Genomic DNA, 7,626 nt, shown 5'->3' on the forward strand with positions numbered 1-7,626 from the left:
ATATAAAATATAAAATATAAAATATAAAATATAAAATATAAAATATAAAATATAAAATATAAAATATAAAATATAAAATATAAAATATAAAATATAAAATATAAAATATAAAATATAAAATATAAAATATAAAATATAAAATATAAAATATAAAATATAAAATATAAAATATAAAATATAAAATATAAAATATAAAATATAAAATATAAAATATAAAATATAAAATATAAAATATAAAATATAAAATATAAAATATAAAATATAAAATATAAAATATAAAATATAAAATATAAAATATAAAATATAAAATATAAAATATAAAATATAAAATATAAAATATAAAATATAAAATATAAAATATAAAATATAAAATATAAAATATAAAATATAAAATATAAAATATAAAATATAAAATATAAAATATAAAATATAAAATATAAAATATAAAATATAAAATATAAAATATAAAATATAAAATATAAAATATAAAATAATGGACAAAATACATTCTAAAATTTAGATAAGGATAGTAAAACTTAGTTTATGACATCTTTTGATGGTGTGTGTTTTAACTCTGATGCATAGAGAACAGAAATAAAAAACAATATGATTAAAATGTAATTAGGTGTTCTTAATATTGTATTTCTTTTCAAGAACCAAGAGGCCCATCATGAGTAATTTTACTTTTTAATTTTTAAACCTGTCTTAATGGTATGCAACATGTTATGCATACAGGTATATTATGACGTGGATATGTAGAGGTAAATATTTATTTTATTGTTGATGTTTTTCCAGTAAATAACAATAAATGTTGCTCAGTTTGTCTATGTCAGACTTTTTATTTATGCAAGACGTACTAGATTTTATGAAACACATTTCCAAAAAAACATGTTTATGTTTCACGTAAACTTATGTTTCAAAACATGTAAACTTATGTTTCAAAGTTAATGCATGTTCTGTAAGTGCACATGCATTTATTTTTTTGGTTTTTATGTCACTACGATGTGAGATCACCCTGTGGAAATTACGAGATGATTCTCCCATGTATACGTTGTTACAATTGGTACACGGTATAGAATAAACAACATTCGATGACTCCTGTATTGTGAAAGGATCTTTTGTTTTTGTGTATAACTTCGATACCGTTTTCACATTCTTAGTTGTAATTTTTAAGCCACTAACATTTCTGAATATATTCATTAGCTTAGGTGTCAGAACTGGAATGTAGGATAGGCAACCGTAAGTTATTTTAGATGGTAATACTGATGTGTTGTATGTCAATGTCAATTGTCGGACCTCATTATTATGAAAATTTTGGTTATCAGAAAATTGCGAAGGAAAAGGAGAACGGAAAATGAGTTTATTTAAAAGCCCTATGGGATAGGAGTTCTCTAGTAGTATAGATATCAACTTTTTTAGTCCCTTCTCCCTGAACACGATGTGTGACAAGTTGATAACCCTAGTTTTTAGGGCCAAAATCAAATTTGTTTTCATCTTAGGTGGATGTTGAGAATGAAAATTTATGAAACGGTTACTAAAACAAGGTTTACGATACCACTCCGTCCTTAGCATGCCATCACTGCCACGATGGAGAAGCATGTCTAAAAAAGGAATCATACTATCAGCCTCTCTTTCAACTGTAAACTTTAGGTGTTCCCATAGGGCGTTAGAGGTGTTTAAAACATCAGTTACTTTGTTTTCAGGGACCGATAAAATCAAATCATCTAGATATCGTTTAATAAAAGGTATGTGAAATGGTATCTTTTCTTTACAAGTTGTTATAAGTTCATCCAAAACAAAGTTACATAGTATGGGGATATTTTGCTGCCCATTGGAGTATCAAAGATTTGTTTTAAAAAAAATTATCATTGAACAAAAAGATGTTAGAGTCAAATATAAATTCTTATGAAATCATCTAAACTGATCTTGGTATGCGGTGAGATGCTGTTCCAGTTATTTTTGATGCTGTTAAGAATAACATCTAGTGGTAAGTTTGTAAACAGTGACACAACATATAAACTAATCAATATATAATTATTCGGAAATTTAACATTGTTAATGAAGTTACTAGACTTGAAATAATCTCTAATATAGAATTCATTGGATTCATTGTAGGAATTTGTGAGAATATCTGTAAGGTGTTTAGCAAGTTTACTATTAGGAGCATCAATGGAAGAGACAATAGGCCTCATTGAAATAGTGGGTTTGTGAACTTTAGGCAGTGTATAAAACCTAGGTGCAACTGCATTGTAAATTTTCAAGAATTTTTCAAAGAAAAGACAATTAAGATTTGATTTCACGTACAGGGCGTTTGTGTATCCGCTTATACGTATTTCACCCTAAAAGGGATCTTCTGAGCGGCTATTCACAACCGCTCTGAACGTGAAAATAATCTTTCCTGTCATATTAGAAGCAACTATAAAATGGCTTCGATCTGGACGCAATAGCGACATCTGATAAAAAAAATCCGTTAACTAATTTTCGAAACCAAGTTCAGATTTCTGCTTCAATATGTGCCTTCTAAGAATTGCAAGGCAAATCAGACGTTGATAAAGATGTTATTAGAGACATGTGGAATCTAAAATTACAATCCACAACATATCTCAGAAAAGGCAGTTAAGATTTGTCTTTTCTTGTCAAATCTTAACTGTCTTTTCTTTTTATTCCGATTTACTCTTTATGAGTACGAGAAACCAATTCGCTAAGGATTTGTGCTTAGTTGAGGAGATATGTTGTGGAATGCAATTTTAGATTCTCCATGTCTCTAATAACATCTTTATCCACCTCTGTTTTGCCTTGCTATTCTTAGAAGGCACAGATTAAAGCAGAAATCTGAACTTGGTTTCGAAAATTAGTTTACGGATTTATTTATATTTGACTCTAACATCTTTTTGTTCAATGGTAATTTTTTTAAACAAATCCTTGGCACTTCAATGGGCAGCAAAATATCCCCATACTATGTAACTTTGTTTTGGATGAACTTATAACAACGTGTAAAGAAAAGATACCATTTTACATACCTTTTATTAAACGATATGTAGATGATTTGATTTTATCGGTCCCTGAAAATAAAGTAACTGATGTTTTAAACACCCTTAACGTCCAATGTGAACACCTAAAGTTTACGGTTCAGAGAGAGGCGAATAGTATGATTCCTTTTTTAGACATGCTTCTCCATCGTGGCAGTGATGGCATGCTAAGGACGGAGTGGTATCGTAAACCATGTTTTAGTAACCGTTTCATAAATTTTCATTCTCAACATCCATCTAAGATGAAAATAAATTTGATTTTGGTCCTAAAAACTAGAGTTATCAACTTGTCACATATCGAGTTCAGGGACCAGGAACTAAAAAAGTTGAGATCTATACTACTAGAGAACTCCTATCCCATAGGGCTTTTAAATTGAATTCAGAAGGTCTCAAATTAATCATTTTTGCATAACTTTTCAAAAAAATAAAGCTTGATTATGAAAGAAGTATTGAAAATAATAAAAAGAGTGAATTTGGGTGATTTTTGCTATAAAATCAATGTTTAAACAATGACGCCGTTATTTTAAACTGGTAATTTTGACATAAATTCATATTTTCATGTGCAATCAATTTTTTCATTCTGAAACGAATTACTCTACAATTTATTTTTTGTTTATTGGACTATTGCCGCACTAAATTCACACATGAGATAATAATAACTCTATTAAGAAAGAGAGAGAAAGATGTAGGTTGTTTATGCTGTATATTCTTTCCAATAGTTTTTGATTGTTGTTGTTTTGTTTGCCACGTAAATAAACTATAGGTACTGAAACTTTAATAATACATCTAAAAACTATTAATACGCAGTTATTTTACTCCGATTTATCCTACATAAAAGAACAAATATAAACAGTGGACGTTGTGGCGTCGAAATGCAGTGGATTGCTGTCGTCGCGACGCGTGTCCTACACATGTAGAGCAAAACACAATTATTGTCGGATGTAATGCACGAGCATTGCCTGCTTTGTCTGTCCTCTTGTTTATGGGTTATTGCAGCAGATATAAAACCCATTGGTTCGGAACAATTTTGTGGAACGTTACACTCGTCACCGAAATTAGTATCGCTTTAAAATTTACTTTATTTTCAACATCGCCCAACATAACCATGTTTTATAAACGAATGATCATGAAAAATAAAAATTTTTATTTGTCGAAATAGTTACAAAGTAGATGTTTATGTTTTTTGCGGACGACAATCTTACAGGATCTTTAGGAAGGTTTGTAAGTCGCCCGAGGGTATAGTTTACCCGAAGCGCATACAATTTTTTATGTCATGTTAATAAGTTGTTGAATTCAGAATATAAATGATTTAACATAAAAGGCTTCTAGCAGGACAAACCTTTGGACGTTCTATCAATAACGCTATGCCCTCTTTAGAGACTGCTGCTCTTAATAGTATTATTGGTAGTGTTGAATCATTTGCACAGGTTTGTTGCACTAGAAATATCTCCTCTTTTCCAACCATCTTCTTCCTTTTAAATTTCCTCTCATGCTAGGTTAAAATAATTGTCCTGGGTAGAGCGGTTTCTTCTTTTTAATAGTCATTACAACTTTCTTTTATTTTTGAAGTGAATACTTCTTATCGCTCAGTATTCCTGTATGTTTTAAACGGACCCAAAATAATATTTAAGTCAGTGATTTCCATTGTAAAATCATGCCGATTATTGTATGTCGCATATTTAAAAGTAAATTTTAAATTACTTTCAAAACTTTTTGCCCAGTGTGAGCACAAGGCATATTATTAGTACATAACTCATTTTTGTTCTAGAAGGTGAAAATGAGATGTCAAATCAACTTGGCTCGACCAGTTTCGGTCGTAAATTTTTTACGAATCAAGGGCTCATAAAATTATATTCATGTTGAAAGAATCGAACATTATGGAGTGGGCTACCAGTTCCGATGTTTTCCTAGCACCTCCTGACTCCACTGAATTGACTGATGAAGACAGTGGAGATGAAGACTGTAGAGAAACATTCAATAACCTAAACAAAAATATGTTGGGTGCGGAATCAGAAGCTGTAATTTATCAAGAAGAAGAAAGTAGGATCGACGAAGAAAATATAAATCTATATGGAAAAGAGGCAGATATTTAAAGTGTGACAGAAGTTCAGGAAGAAAAGGATACGGAAGGGATTGAGATGGAAACAGAAATAGGGACACAAAATAAAAAAATTAAAGATATTCAAGTGGCATCTACTGAGATTCGTGCAAAAATTGTAACTCTCCTACCACGGAAATGGATTCAGGGAGATTTACCAGATAAAAATTCCCTTTATTTGGATATTGAACTTAAAAAAAACTCAATGGAACACGTACAGTCCTTCATTTTATTCATAACCACTAACTTCTTTACAGATCTTTGATTTTTTTTTAATGAAGAGCTTTTCACAAATATTGCAAAGGAGACAGTTCGTTATAATCTTCAAAAAGCTACTACTTTAGAATTTGGAGTAGACGAGTTAAAAGCCTTTATAGGGATTTTACTAGTTAGTGCGTACAGCACGAATCCAAGAAGACGCATATACTGGGAAGAATCTGATGACGTTAAAAATATACTGATTTTAAGTAATATTCATCGTAAGCGATTTGAAACCATTATAAGATTCCTCCATTTTAACGATAACCATTAAACATAGATCATTTAGACAAAACATACAAAATTTCTCCGTACATTGAAAGGCTCATAAATCTCTCTCTAAATTATTTACTGAATACACTGTATGAGAAACCGAATCTAGCGTGAATGAGGCTATCATACCATAATATAAGCGTTATGGTATGAAACAATATATAAAAAGCAAGCCCACACGCTTTGGGTATAAATCGTGTTGTTACAATCAGAAATCTGGTTACCTCATAGATTTCAATATGTATCAAGGAGCTTCTCTGATAGATTTGAAGAAAGCGTTTGATAGAGTGAGAATTCGGGACGCGATACATTTATTATATGAAAAGGGAATATCACTGGATTTAGTAAAAACCATTGAGAATATAGATAAAGATAACATAGCTATGGTAAGATGTAAAGGAAAACTATCGCAACATATCAAATATGAAACTGGCATTAGACAAGGAGATTCGCTGAGCCCATTAATATTTAATCTGATAATGGATGAAATCATAAAGAAAGTTAAAAAAAGAAGAGGATATAGAATGGAAGAAAAGAAAATAAGTATAATATGCTACGCCGACGATGCCATAATAACAGCCGAAAATGAAGATGACCTACAAAGATTAATTAAAGAATTCGAAGATACGGCGCTCATATACAACATGGAGATCTCAACAGAGAAAACTAAAGCGATAGATGGAAGGAACCGAGAACCGAGAAGATGTAAACTAGTCGTAAATAACAAAATAATAGAACAAGCGATGGAAACTGAATACTTGGGAATAAAACTGTCAAGCTACGGAAAAGTGGAAGAAGAAGTACGAAAACAAGTGAACATGGCAAACAGAGCAGCAGGATGTCTCAACAACACAATCTGGAGAAACAAATACCTCACAACGGAAACGAAAACCAGGATATATAAATCAACAATAAGACCGATAATGACGTACACAGCGGAAAAAAGAGCAGATACGGCGAAAACACAAAGACTACTGGAAACAACAGAATTGAAAGTCTTACGAAAAATAACAAACCAAACTCTAAGAGACACAGTAAGAAGTGAGGAAATACGAGCGAGATGTGGTATAGAGGAAATAAACGCGTGGACCAAAAGAAGAAAAGTGGAATGGAATCAACACATCGAAAGAAGGACAGAAAATAGAATACATAGTACGAATAGTAAGAGACAAATAGCCAAATGGAAGAAGATCATTGAGACGACCGAGGAAAAGATGGTTAGACAACGTCAATTGAGGCTAAAACCCGAAGTAAAACAGGCATTTTGCCTATTTATAAAGTAGGAAGAAGAAGAAGGAGCTAAGGGAAAATCCAATGAATACAAAAAATAATTTGGCCTTGGAGGAGGAAATTATTGCAGTTTGTTCAACTTATTCCTAAAATTCAATGCGATAGGGTTATGCGTCATTGCTTATATGCTGGTAATTATTTCACCTCTATAAAACTAATTAATTTTTTTAACATAGAAGGGAATAGGTTACGTAGGAAACATACGATCAAATAGAACAGAAAAGTGTCCATTCAGTAAAACGTTTAAAAAATCCATACGTGGAATTTGCGAAAATTGGTACGAGAAAAATAAGGTGCTTTTATATAGATGAAATTACAACAGCATAGTTACTTTGACATCGAATTGCCATAAAACAACGCCAGTTTACGAAGCAAACAGATACTCCTTTGCCCAAACCAAAAAAATCAAATCAACACAACCACATTTTCCAAATCGATCGACCAAAATGTTGCCTATTACAGAACAATTATAAGATCCAAGAAATAATATTGGTCTTTATTTATCTGGGGTCGTAAAGTCTCTATACAAAATGCTTGGTTAATTTACCGTAGAATGAGACACATTATCCCTGAACAAAACGAAATGGATTTGCTACAGTTTCGTCGAAATATAGCGATAGCCTTGTTGAGGATGTTTGGAACTTCTCCAAGAAGACCTGGTACTTCTCAATCTTCCAT

The sequence above is a fragment of the Diabrotica undecimpunctata genome, chromosome 7 (genome assembly GCF_040954645.1).
Source record: "Diabrotica undecimpunctata isolate CICGRU chromosome 7, icDiaUnde3, whole genome shotgun sequence".
Classification (NCBI taxonomy): Eukaryota; Metazoa; Arthropoda; class Insecta; order Coleoptera; family Chrysomelidae; genus Diabrotica; species Diabrotica undecimpunctata.